Raw genomic sequence first — 14679 nt, forward strand, 5'->3', positions numbered from 1 at the left:
CTACTTTCCAGATCTAGATTTAGAGACCACAAGTAAAGGTTTTGTTCCGACCTGTTCTTGGGTTAGAACATCCAGCATTCAGTCCAAAAGGTATTAGTGAAATACTAATGTAACAGTAAACACAAAATTAATGTTAAAATTGTAGCAGAAGAAAGTAGATAAAATAAATTAAGAAAGTTTGTGCTTAATTTCAAGGAAAGGAACTACATGAAAATAAAGAAATAAAAAAAAGCATAAGGTCTATCTAAATCACAAGTATTCCACAAGAAGCATGCCAATTTTTGTTATGGAATCAGGTAAGAATGTGTATGACATCTCAAGAAGAAAGTGGAATTTCCCACTTTGTGCCACAAAAACATCACTCTATTATCCAAATAAAAGCCCTGAGACTGGCAGAAGTAAGTGTGTTCCAGCACATTCCTACATCGTGTATATCCTGGCACTGTGGAGAAATATCTATTGAGAGGTGCATATAGATGTGAAAGGTATGAAACTATCGACAGAAGAATCATAAAATAGAATCATAGAATAGTTTGGGTTGGAAGGGACATTAAAGATCACCTAGTTCCAATCCCCCTGCCATAGGCAGGGACACCTCCCACTTAATCAGGCTGCCCAAGGCCCCATCCAACCTGGCCTTGAACACCTCCAGAGATGGAACAACTCCACCTTGAACACAACTTCCCTGGGCAACCTGTGCCAGTGCCTCACTGCTCTCATGGTGAAGAAATTCTTCCTTATATCAAGACTAAATCTGTCCATCTCCAGTTTATACCTATTGCCTCTAGTCCTATCACTACAAGCCTTTGTAAAAAGATCCTCCTCAGCTTTCTTGCAGGCATGAGGAGCATTATCCCCCTTTCACTTACTAATAACTCAGGAATCATGTAGATATCCAGCGTAGCTGTAAAGAGAAAAATTCCAGGACTTCCTTCTGCAGGTAATCTGGTCTTTTACATGTCAAAAGGCTGTCAGGCTTTTTGAGGAGTGTACAAAGACTGTTGAACTATTATCAATGACTGGACAAGTCTAGTGGGTGAGTAATGATGTACAAAGTGCCATTAAATACTGTGAACAAAACATAAATGCCTCAGTCCAAAAACCATGAATAAAGAAGGCATTATTAGTTAAGTTTTTAATTTCCAGCTTCCCCCTGAATCTCCTCTTTTCCCCTATATCTTGGGGTTACTTCCACAAACATCCCTTCACTCTTTCCATTGCCTGTAGAAAAAGTCTTGGAAAATTGATGTGGCAACTAGAAGGTAACAGATTTCGTGACACCGGCAGCCGGGGAAAAAAAATAAAACTGCAGATGGAGGGGCCAACACTGGGATGATCCTGTAGGTGGAGGTTGCAGTTTTCTAGGTACATACAATGAGGACTCCGCTCTTAGGAGAATAAGGAATAAAAGCCATTTTCTGGGGACTGCGACTGATGGACAAGGCTTCAGTTTGTTTTATAAAATAGATGGCTAAGGCTTTTGGCTTTTCTGCCAGGTAAGGAGTTGATGGTGAGTCACCAGGTCATGAGAGTGGAGTCTTCTCTTGTGCTGTTTACAATGGGAGACTATCAGAGGCACAAGGGTCAAATTCTTTCTTCCTTAGATTCCCTTCCACTTCTACATACAGAAGATTGCAGTAGTAGGTTTCAAAAAGCAACTGGCCTTCATTTTTTTTTCTTATCTGGTTTGGCCATGATGCTGCAGATTTTATGAAAGGAGCAATTACCAGGAGAAGCTGGCCAGGAACAAGATAGGAGGAAGAATGTTCTTGTGATTCAGTGCAGTAGAAAAGCTTTTGCGTTCTCAGGTGATACTTGAGGGAAGAGAGACATAAAGAGAGAAAAAGCACTCTGAAAACACACCTTTGGCACAAAAAAAAAAAAAAAAAACAACAAAGAGAGAGACTTTGAGCACTAGTTGATAATAAAATTATTGAAACCAAAATAAAATAAAAAATAGTGGAGAGGTTGGCTGATTGGTTTTTGGTTTTTTTCGACCCAGAACTGTAAGCCTTAACTGAAGCAAAGCTAATATTGATTCATATAGAAGAATGAATTATTGGAAAAATGTTGGTATTTGAAAAAATAACAATAAGGGGTTTTGTTCATTTCAACTGAATTAAGGTAGAATATATAGTATGAGAACAAGGTAAACAAAATAAAAGTCAGCACATCTACTCCTTAAAGCACGTGGAATTTATTGAAACCTTCTTGAACTTCTCTTCAAGAAAGTGTGGAGAGCTACAGCACTGCCTCTTCCATTCTTCTTTCTACTTATATTTAGTATATCTATATTTAGATACAGATGTATTTGATCCTTCCATAGGCAGAAAAAATGAATCACCTTACTTTCTTCCAGCATCTTCAGACAGCTACACATCAAAAACTAACCCCTAGACAATAATCTAGACACATTAAAGCAGAAACTGCAATGTATTTGATCACATTTTCATGTGGCAACATAAAATTATGATATATTTTTGAGTGTGAAATTATGACGTTTAATCAGTTTTATGTTTTATGTATTATGTACTTATTTATGAAAACTATGTAAAATGAAGTAATCAGGATTTCTTACAAATTAAGCAAAAAAATAACAATCTAAACAATTTTTAAAGACCCTGTACTTGTTATCTTTATTTGCATCATGAAATAGTTCTTTGTGTAAGAAAATCGTTGCACGCCTGTGAAAATTATATATATAGAATTCCCAGGAGCATTACTTTATGCTTATTTATTTATTTGCCTTTGTATTGATGCTGCATTGGAAATTCTGAGTGCGTACACAGCTACATAATTACATAGGAACAATAAAATTACACTCACAGGGTATTTATTCTGTACACACAAGATGACTTCTACTGAGGTTCTGCTGAAATGGGTGAAAATAAGTCACTAATTTATACTCTAAACCATTCCTCTGATATCACCTTTACCAGATGTATTGATGAAAATTGGTGAAGAAGGTAAAAAATTCTTAAACAGTAGTCACAGCAAGTGAATTTTTTATTTCTATGGCTATAACTTCCTTGGATTCATGTCTTTTATTGTAACATACATCTTGTTATTCTTATGGTTCTATTAATTAATGGATTTTTTTCATATTTTTTTCATGTTTTGCAGCAGCTTGATCCCTGAAGATCTCTATTTTTTTTCATTTCTATTCTTCACGTGTTTCTATGTCAAACCCTTTTCACCCCTTGAAGAAGTGACCATGTTCCTGTAAACTCTCCTCATTCACATCAGTCAGTTGAAGTAGATTCTGACAAATAGCTTTTGAATTAGGCACTAAAATCTGAAATAAAAAACCACGTTTTTTTGACTTCTGCATTTTGGTCTATAAAATCCCTAACAGTAATTAGAAATGTGAAAATAATTCTCATCATACAAATAATTAATCATAAATATGTGAAAAGACTTCCAGTTTAAGTGCATCTTAAAATAGAGTTATGAAAGTGTCCCAAGAAATTATTTTCCTGTTTTTATTTTACAGTAAAAAAAGACATTAGTAACTCTTAATCCCAAAAGCTGTGTTTGATTTGTACACAAAATGAATAAGGTAGGATTGGATAATTCTGTGAATAAGGAGAGCTCAGTTCTTCTGGCAAAGATATATTAAATAAATTATGTAAACATAAATCGTGTCCTTGTCTTATGACCTTGAAAATTAGATCTTTCTGTCTTGTTCAACTTTCCTGACCAGAAAACTTCCTATTTAGAAACTTCTCTATTTTTCACAAAGTCTCCAAAATTCTCTGTGCATCTGTGCTGATAAATGGAAGAAAATCAGGGAATAAGTTCAACAACTTCACTCCTTAATTTCTGTGATGCTTAATTGCAAACTTATATCCTAGTTCTGGTTTGAATTGCTACAACTATCTTTTTGCCCAACAATTCTTCTGTTAAATCAGTCTTTAGCTTAATGGGTGTAAGAAGGTCTCCGCCATCAGCTTTGGCGTAACTGTCCAACTTTGTCTTAAATTCTATTTAACAGCAGAGAAAGGTCAAACGAGAAAGTTACTGGAAAAAAACTCTCATAGTCAGTGACTGAGTGTGAATGAAATATAATCTTTTCAAACTATGCTGTCCTTAATTAAAATAAAAATTAATGTATTGTAAAGGTGTAAGGAAAACACTGGAGAGAAAATAAAGACAACTGACAAGTATAAGAGAAAGATAAACTTCCAATCAACACTCTAAATTGTAATAGAGAAGTAATTAAAATATACTACTGTGAACATCTGTTTAAACAATGATGATTACTCATTCAGTTAAAATTAATATAAATTTGTTTTATAAAACTGTGTAAACCATCAGACTGCATGATTATACCAGAAAAGACTGAAGAAAGAGTCCTAATAGGTTTCATTAGAAAATTTCAGTCTGTCTTCATTGAAGAATCATTTAATAAGATGCCAAATATGCAGGAAATCAGGCAACAGAAAAATTAAATGTCACTTCATGTTTGAGTTACACTTTTAACTAAATGAGTAATGATTATGCATCTATAGAAACGTTGTCTTGAAACAGAAAGCTTAAAGTTTAAATTACAGAACTATTTTATTATCACAATTTTTTTCAATGGAAACAAGTGGGAGGGAAATACTAGAATGATTACTTTATAGATTAGGCTTGATTCCTGATTTGGAATAAAGACATTCATGTTATTGATCACACAGCCATGAATTCTATAGAAAAAGTTTACATATTAAAGAAGAAGAAAAAGAGAAGAAAGAAAGATAATATTTTAAAACTGGTTTTGAAATGACACTTTGTTATGTAAGAGTTTATAACAAATGGTTCTTTGTGACAATTTCTGTGTTTGTTTTACTTAAATTGCATAGAAAACAATGACTATTTACTATTTTGACTTCAGGCAGAATAAACATATTGTGCGTGTTACCTATGTTTTACAAAACAACACTATTTCAAATTCTGACATGAGTATATTAGTCTTCTAAGCTCATTGTTATTTGATAGAAATTGGGTGTGTATATTTGCATGTATTTCTGTAATGCATTCCTCTGTGAAATTATTTTGGTTATTAAGTTATTAAGCAGTGACAATTAATATGATGGGACAGGCGAAAAAAAGCCATTAGGAACCTGAGCTTTAAAAGTGACCAGAGTAGAGGAACACACCACTTCCTTGGGGAGATTGTTGCAATGTTTAACTGTTCTCATGGTGAAAACATTGCTCCTGGAATCCAATCAGAATCTCCCCAGGAACAATTTATACACATTACCTGTTGTCTTCTCTATGCGACTCCTCTTAAAATGGAAGTCTCCATCCTCTTGGTAGACACCCTTTATGTACCGGCACATGGTAATAAGGTCTTCCCTAAGCCTTTTCTTCTCAAGGCTGAACATACCCAGTTCTCTCAACCTTACTTCATATGGTAGGCTTCCTAGTCTTGTGATCATCTTTGTAGCCCTTCTTTGGAGCCTCTCCAGCCTGTCTGCATCTTTTTTTGTATAGCAGGAACCAAAACTGGACACAGGACTCCAGGTGAGGCCTGACAAGTGCAGAGTAGAGTGGGATAATGACTTATCCATCTGTGCTGGTGGTGCCCGTCTTGAATGACCCCAGCATTTCATGGGACTTCTTTGCTGCTACAGCACACTGTTCACTCATGTTGAGGCTGGTTTTGACCAAGACCCACAGGTCCTTCTCCACAGAGCTGCTCACCAGCCAGATGGAATCCAGTCTGAGCTGCACTCCAGAGTTATGTATTTCCAGGTGCAAGACATTACACTTATCCCCATTGAACTTCATAAGCTTCCTGCTAGACCTCTCTTCCAGCTTGTCCAGGTCTTCCTGGAGGGTAGCTCTTGCCCCTGAAGTGTGAACCTCCCCACTCAACTTTGTGCCATCTGCAAACTTCTTCAGGGTGCTCTTGATCCCAATGTCACTTGGAAAGATACTAAACAGTGTTTAGCCCAATATATCCTTGGGGAACCCTGCTTGTGACTGGTTATCAGCTTGAGAAAGAACCACCCTCTGGGTATGGCCTGTCAGCCAGTTCCTTACTCACCCACACAGACCACTAGGCCATAGTGTGTCATTTTCTCCAGGGGGCAGCTGTGAGGAACCATGTCAAAAGCCTTGGAGAAGTCCAAATAGGCAATGTCCATCTCTAACCTCTCATCAACCAATTAAATTCAATTACAATAAATTAAATGCTATTAAATTAAGGGTGCTACGTTTTTCTACCAAGTCATTGAAGAACTTTGTAGAACTTTCAGATATTGGGTTTGAAAACTCAGAATGACATGATGCTAGTATTACTTTAGCAAAATTACTTGAAGATATTTTAGATGTGATTATTAAATCTTTTTTTTAAAAAAAAACAAAACACAAACAAGAAAACAAACACATTCCCTCTCAAACATAAAGAATTATGTCTCCCTCACTTCACATATTATATTAAAATGAAAGACACCTATACAGAAAGTATGTAGAATTGATTCAGTTGTTTGAGGGTGTTATGTTACTAAGATGGTATGCAAAGAATGAGGTGACTAACCCATGAAAACTGTAGTTCAGATTTCATATTTACTAATGTGTCCTGAATCAGCACATAGAATTTAGATCAGGGAAATTCAAGTTAAATGGTCTGTCTTTTAGTTATTAAATGTCTATGATTCTAAAATCTGACCCATTATGGAGATTTTCCTTTCAGTAAAGTTATGTGTAGTGTTAGATGGCAAAACACACATATTTTGTGGTAAAATCTATTTTTATTTCCCAATAAAAATGCTTTATCTCTTCTTCAGTTTTACAATAAAAGCTTTTGCATCTGACATAATAAAATCCAATATCTCTGAAGATCAAAAAAATTGTTTTCTAGATCTTTTCCTAGTTTCGAACCTTATCTACTGCAACCAAGATCTTTGATTCAGTGATATATTTTTCAGTTTAGTTTTTAATTTAATGATAATACGAATTCAGATTTTGACACTGTGATTTTGTCTACAGATTCCAAAAAATATGAATCACCTATCCAGAGATTAGGTTATCTAAGGGAAGACTCTATTACTTTTGGGTTACTCCAGTGAAAGACAAGTAAGAATTTTAGCTCTGGAGGGAAAACGAAGCAAAAGGAACATGATTTTCTTAGAAGTACTATAAACAGAGTCCAATCCATCGCAATGCTTATGCATCACATTCAATAATTATAAACAGAAAATGGTACTTGGCACTCTTTCCTTCTTTCATTCCTTGACTGCACAGGATCAGTTCTTTTCAAGTTCGGCTTTCCCATCTCAGTGAATTTTTAATTGCTTTCTATGCAATGACACCTTTGCAACAGTATGGGAAAGGATAAATAGATCTCATACATCATATCTCTATGATACTCCTACACATGCTATAAAACTTCCATTGACACTTCCTTCTCAATAGATGGTGTGGCCTTGGTCTTCAGCCTGTGTCTGGGGACTGAAGCCCTGAGGTTGTGTTTTTATATCAGTTTTCTAGTCACGATGTATTAAGTGAAAAGGGATGAGACACTCATCTCCCATGTTCAGTTATGAGATAAACTAAATATTATTTCCCTTACATGGAGTAAAATCAATATTGTTAACTTTTGACAGGTGTATTCTGAAAGACTTGACTTTCCATTTGAATTTAATATATGAGTCCTTAGCTTATAAAAGTAACATGGTCTTAGACGTGACAAAAGTTACTTCATCATTCAGGAGATCAATTCACTAAAACCCTTTTTACTATATTTTATTTTTCTGTGAAACAAATTTTCAGACAGATAATGAAATTCTGATGTCATAAAGATTATGGAAATTTTAGGGAGCCAGCATCGTAGCTCATGTGTATATATTCTCTTTAAGCTACATTGATCAAGTTACGCACTTTAAGAAAAGTGTGATTTCTCTCTCTTTTGATTAATAATTATTTTCTCAAACATGTAACTGATTTCTCTTACTGTAATCTATATTTTTGAGAATTCATACAGTGGTGATAGAAAAATATATATTCTATAACATGAAAGAAATAATGGAAAAGTAAATTAAGGGAAGTAAGCAGCTATGTTGAAAAGTACTTCCTGTAAAGTTGGGTTTTTTTCCCATTTTGATATATAGATATTCCCACAGAAACAAGGAAAAAATAACACACATAAAATAGGGAAGGAGACATGGAAGACAACTCACTAACAATATGTAAATTGTTTGGACGAAAACACATTTTAATATGCAAATAAACTTAGTACAATTCTTTACTGCAATGGTTGATAGATTATAATAATACCTAGAACCTACATGAGGAGTAAACTTCATGCTGTGAAACTCCACACAAAATTAATATCACTATTTTATTACTCTGAAACTTAAGTTTTTCAAATACCTGCTGGAAATTAGAAAGAATAAGAATCTCATCAATAAGAATATTTTCGTATTAACACTTGCATTTGTCAGGCATTTATTTTGAGAACTATATTTCTTTCCCTTTTTACAGTCGGTGGTTTCAGAAACGACAGGATTTTTTTGACCAGGCTAGTGGTATAAATAATCCAGAATTCATATATTTCAGTAAATTATAACTTATCAAAAATATCAAAACCATCACAAATATAAAACCCATCTGATTAAGAGATACAATTACATCAAAAGAAACTTTAATATATTTACTTTTTTTCTTTTTTTTTACTTAACAAACAACTTGGAGATATTGTTTCTTAGATATATTCTGAAGAGGTTTAATTATGATTCTACAAATCATGAGGTTTCAAGCTGAGAAACAAAAAAAAGAGGAAAAAACCTGACAGTTAATTAAAATATAACATCTGCCCAGTTGCCTATATATGACTTCCTGAAATAGTGAGTTGCAACGATGATTTAAGCCTTTTCAGATCATCCATATTTTCTGTCTGCGTCAAACCATCTTATAGTCTTCACAAAAAAAGTCTGGTAATTTAAACAAAGTAGTAATTAATCAAATTATACCGCTTATATCATTGCATCCTCCCTTGGATTTTGATTGGGAGAGTCCCACCAGATGTAGGAATCTATTTGCAGTTGATTGTTTCAGACTAAACACATTGCACATTTAAAGTGTTTGAGACAATTAATGAAAAACAGCAATATAGTCCTGTCTCAACCGGCTAATTTCACTTGCTACTGCATTTTACTGAATGAGACACATACACAGAAACACAGAAAAAAAAAACAAAACAAAAAAACCCAGTTCTGAAATACTCTTTTAGAATCAAGTTATGCTTCTTTCCTAAACTGCTATGTACATAATTTTTTTACAGTCAAAAAGACAGTACTACTTAAGCATCCAATAATTTGTAGCTAATCCAATTAAAGTAAAAACTACTGCTAATTCAGTTAAAATGAAACTTATACATCACAAATCCATAAGCATCTATTAAAATAAATAATTAATAAAGTAAAAAGAAGAAAACATTAATAATGCAACTAAAATTGCAACATACAGGCTGTGCTATTTTAATGTTCTTCATTTTTCTGACTTTCTTTTCAGCTTTTCCAATTATTGAAGGATCTCTTAGCAATTTTATTCAAAGGGGAAGAGAGAATCCTTCGCGGCTGGATAACATCCCAATTCCTGGTAAGACAATGATATTAGTGTCTTCCTCTTCTGTTTTTCTTCAGATTGAAGGGTTATTCTTTTATCATTGTTTGTCAGTTTGTCAGCTTCTCTCTGATTGCTCAGTAGTTCTACATTGTGTTACAGGCTTGGGGTTTTTTTCTCACTCATGGTAGTTTCCTGGACTTGGTAAGTCTAAGATTTACTGCCTGTGGTATTGTTAAGCATTAGTTCCTGTTCTCAGCTGAAGCAACATCAGGCTATGAGACCTTCAGCTCAACCCAGGTGTCACTCAGCTGATTTGAGTGTTAGACCACCACATCTGTGCTAACCACTCCCACCTGCAGACTGCTCAGGTTTTTTATTTTGGTGTTTACCTCCTTTTGCAAGATCAGACTTGACAAGTCAGGCAAGTCCATTGTACCACACATCATCTGTTAAGAATTCATGAGTAATTAATTTTCTAAGAAAGTAGGTCTATTCACAAATATGAACATAAGAACATTTTAAATAACATCTTCATCTCTTTATTATGAGCAATATTAGTTAAAACTCATTTCACAAGTGGTTTTTATTATTTTCTCTGATAATCCCATGTGTGAACAATAATTTGTGAACAAGCCAGTGTAAAAGGAATGTCTGTTTTCCTTTATTTTGATCAAGTTATAAGATGTTGCTAGCACCTTGCTGGCTTGGCTCTGCATACTCTGAGTCAAGAAATTATTGGAATTATGTGAAGTATATCTGCATAAGACTTTTCAGTTCCTGCTTCTTGTGAAGGGTGACCATTCTTACATGTGAACATTGTAAACTCTTAAGTCCTGGAAATACAAGCACTGAATATCATTATTTTAAATATTAGTTTTAATTCAAGCCTGGAGAAGAAACAGTAGAACTCAGTTTCTGATGGTTGCTTTGCTCTAGGGTAATGTTTAACAACAATGCACCACAAAAGAATGTTGTACTTCAAGTAGAGGCCCCCTTCAGGCTTCCGAATCTTCATTTTCTATGATTAAAAAAGGATTTATCATTTACTGACCAGGGTTAGTTCTATTTTTTCAAACTGGAGATAGAAGGGTAAGCATATACACAAACACGGATGAATAAACAGACACATCATTTCCTGCTGGAGAAAGCACTCTATTTATTTGTATAATTGAAAGTGGGTCAAGGATTTGATAGTGTAGAAGGCTTAGGTCAGACTGTAAGATCAGCTGTTCCCTCTATCATTACTTAAGGAGATATCACAAAGAAAAATGAAAGAACCAATATCCTGAAATTATAGACAAGTGATCTGCAGTATAGAACAAGGAAAAATAAAAAGAAAGGAACAAAAAGAAAATTTTATGTCCTTTTGAGAGACTATGATCAAAGAGGTATTTTTCAGATGAATGTCCAGATTATTTATGCTTGTTCTAATCAAATGTTTTTTTAAGGTTCTCCTGTGTTAAATTTGTACAACAAAATCTAGGAAGACTTAATAGATTTCTGAAGTGCTTCATTTATGTATACATAGTGGAATCTTAGCTACTGTGAATTGTGGATAACTTTATATTAATTTTCAATGACTCTCATTTTTTTCAATGCTAATGACTGCTAAAATGAAAATTAACATATAGTATTTAAATTTAAGTATAGAATTACCTATGTGTTTTCTAATAGTTACTATAAGCTTTGGAATTTTTTTAGAGAATATTACTACTAGCCATAATTTCTGTATATTAGTTTTCTGTACATTAACCATGTATTGGTTTTCCCTTTTATTGGACCGGTTTCATTTTTAGCACACAATTCTTAGTGATTTTTTTTCTTAGAATTAATGTACCATAAGATTTCTAGGGCAGCCACCTCATTCACTCACCTATACTGATTTTGAAAACTGTCTGTACTTAGAGGTAGGCTGTATTAAATCAGTAGGTAATGTCCTAAGGCTAATGGCATGATCATATGTTTTTATTTGAGGGAATTGGACAACTCACACAATACTTATCAAGAATTTAAAGTAAAACTAATTCTTTGTCAATCAGACACAACTAAATTTTTCTTGTTCTTCATACTGTAATTTCAAACCATGTAATGGAATGTAAATTTACTTAATTGTGTAATTCTTCCTTAGTCCTACAAACCACATAATTTTTCTGCAATAGATACTCTTAGTGATGCAGACTTTTCAAATTGTACACAGAGTTCAGTATAGGCATGCATTAAAGTCAATATGAAGTAACATGCAAGTAAATTTTAAATTGCAAGAAAAGTCAAGGTAGAATTTAGCCAAAAAAAAATCCCAGTCCTGAAACAACCAAAACCAACCAACCAACCAAACCTAACCTAAAGCCAAATAACTTTAAAATGTGTGTGAATAGACATTGATTGTGACTGGTATTGTTGAAACTCATTGGGATCATTTTTTTGAATGTAATAATGAAATTGCCAGTTAAAATTCCAGAGTAGGAAAAAAGCACAAAAGGAAAATATATTGAGATAGGAGAAAAAAGGGATAGAGTTTTCAATGCATATCAAAATACACAAACTTTAAGCTATTTGTGTTCCTACAATGTAAACAGCTACATCTGAGTTTTTTACTTGCTATATGCATGAAGTCTCTCAGTTTCCATTATTCTCAGTTCAGTTAATGGATCCAATATTTACGGACATCTAATGCATTTAATATCCCACCACATCTCCACCTCCTGCTCTGGGGTATGTTTCCTAGCCTGCAATTGTGGCTCCAAAAGAACAAAAGTATACCAGCTGTGTCATAACTGCTGGTCTGTGGCACATTTCTCAGATAATCTATGACATTGATATTTAACCAGCTAATCCTGTGTTAAGTGACTGAAAATTTAAAAAACAAGTATGTAATAAGTTTAGATAACAGTATGTTAACCCATAAGACCTGGGGAATTATAGGCCAGTTAGCCTCACCTCGATCTCTGGGAAGGTGATGGAACAGCTAATCCTGGAAAATGTTTACCAGCACATGAATTTCAAGAAAGTCATGAGGAACAGTCAGTATGGTGTCACCATGAGAAATCATGCTTGACTAACTTAATAAACTTCTACAATGAAATTACTGATCTGGTTGACGAGGAAAGAACAGTGGATATTGTCTACAAAGACTTTAGGAAGGCCTTTGTCACTGTCTTAAATTAGGGGTTCATTGACAAGCTGTTGATGTCTGAGCTGGATGAGCAGACCATGAGGTGGATTGAAAACTGGTAGAATAACTGGGTCCAGAGGGTTGTGACCAGTAACATGAAGTCTAGTTGGAGAACAGCACAGTATAACTAATGCTATACCCAGGAGGTCAGTTCTAGTTCAAGTATGTCTAACGTCTTTGTTAATGATGTGGATGATGGACACAGTGTACCCTTAGCAAGTTTGTTGGTGACACAAAACTGGGAAGAGTGGCTGATGCACCAGAAGGTCATGCTGCCAGCCAGGGGGATCTCAAAAGGTCAGAGAAACAGGCTATTGGGAATTTCATGAGGTTCAACAAGGACCAGTGAAAAGTCCTGCACCAGAGGAGGAATTAGGCAAAGGGACTTGCAGCTTGGCAGAAGAGGACCAAGAGCATTTCATGGAAACCAAGTCAAACATGACAGTCTTGTCATACCATGGAACAATATGTATATATATAGAAAATAACTTCAAGAATGTAAAAAAAAATATATTCTTTGCAGAGTCACAATGGAAATGGAAGTCTTTGTGATACTGACAACATCCTTTTTATTCCATAAGTACCAAAATCTCAATCTGAGTAAAGATCTCCATCTAAGTCTTATGTCTTACTGGCTGTTTAGATCCTCCATTATCATTATTTGGTTTCAATTTTGTATAAATTTATTCTCTAAATCCTACTTCTTTTTTTTTTTTGTTAAAGAATTATGACTGGCCACTTCCTAGTTCATTTCCATAGCATCACATTTTCTTCTAAATTCTGAAGGACTATCACAAGCTCAAGTTGAGGTGATCTAAATCTGTCCTTATGGTGGGGGAAAGATGACAAGGGAAATCTAATTTCTTGGCAACACTTGTTTTGAAAATAGTCTTAGAAACAACATACACAAAATAAACAGGTGCAGATCAAATAACCTAGTTCTATGAATAGTCTGCAATATATATTTCTGTGTGATCCCAAGCAAATCCTTGAATAAGGATCTTTGGTGACACAGAAGAGGAAAATCTCTCCTTGTTCCTAGAAGGAACTATATTAGATGAACTATCATAGTAACTTTGTGGTGTTCTAATACAACAGCTGGGATCATTATCTCCACAAGGAAGACATAAAGTGAGAGGACAAGCAATTAGCACAATTATGGTTTCTCAATAAATGGTTAAACACTTGTTAATCATGCATGTAGCACCATTATATTATTTTTGCTGGTTTGTCTGTTCTTTTTTATCTGTCAAATGCAAATCTCCTTGTTACACAATATGTAAGGGCAAGGTTTTAAGGTAACAGACCTATATTTTTCCTTTTAAAAACGATAATTTGAAAACATGACTGATCTTGTGATTGATTTAAAAGTGAAAGATAAACAAAAAGTGAAATTCAAACAAAAAGTATTTGTCTTGGATACAGAAATAGATCTCCTAAATATTAGATGAACTTCTGTTACTATACTTCTGACCTTACTGAATAGATTTTTCTTGATGGAAATCAGTCTACTGGGAGTCCATCTATATTTATTTTATCCATTTGCTGGTGAGCTTTCACACTCTTGTTAGAATCATAGAATCATAGAATAACCAGATTGGAAGAGACCCACCGGATCATCGAGTCCAACCATTCCTCAATTCCTAACAATCTCATACATCGACAGGAGTCCACAGCCCTTCAGAGCCCCCCACTGCTCAGGTATTTTTCTAGAATTTCTGTTCTAGTGAAAGCTTTTGGGCGCAATTAATAGAAGGATGGTGAGACGATTTGTAAAAGTCTTTCTTAACCTCTCATTCTTTCATCTTGTATAATGTTTGAGAGTTACAAGAAAAAATCAAAATCACCAAAAGAGCTGACTGATCTTCAGAAACTTTATCTGTTTTTCCTCCATGTCACAGTGATCCATCCCTTGTTTAGAAAGCAATATCTCTACATGTTTCCACTAGGCA

The sequence above is a fragment of the Phaenicophaeus curvirostris genome, chromosome 1 (assembly GCF_032191515.1).
Source record: "Phaenicophaeus curvirostris isolate KB17595 chromosome 1, BPBGC_Pcur_1.0, whole genome shotgun sequence".
In the NCBI taxonomy this organism is placed as follows: Eukaryota; Metazoa; Chordata; class Aves; order Cuculiformes; family Cuculidae; genus Phaenicophaeus; species Phaenicophaeus curvirostris.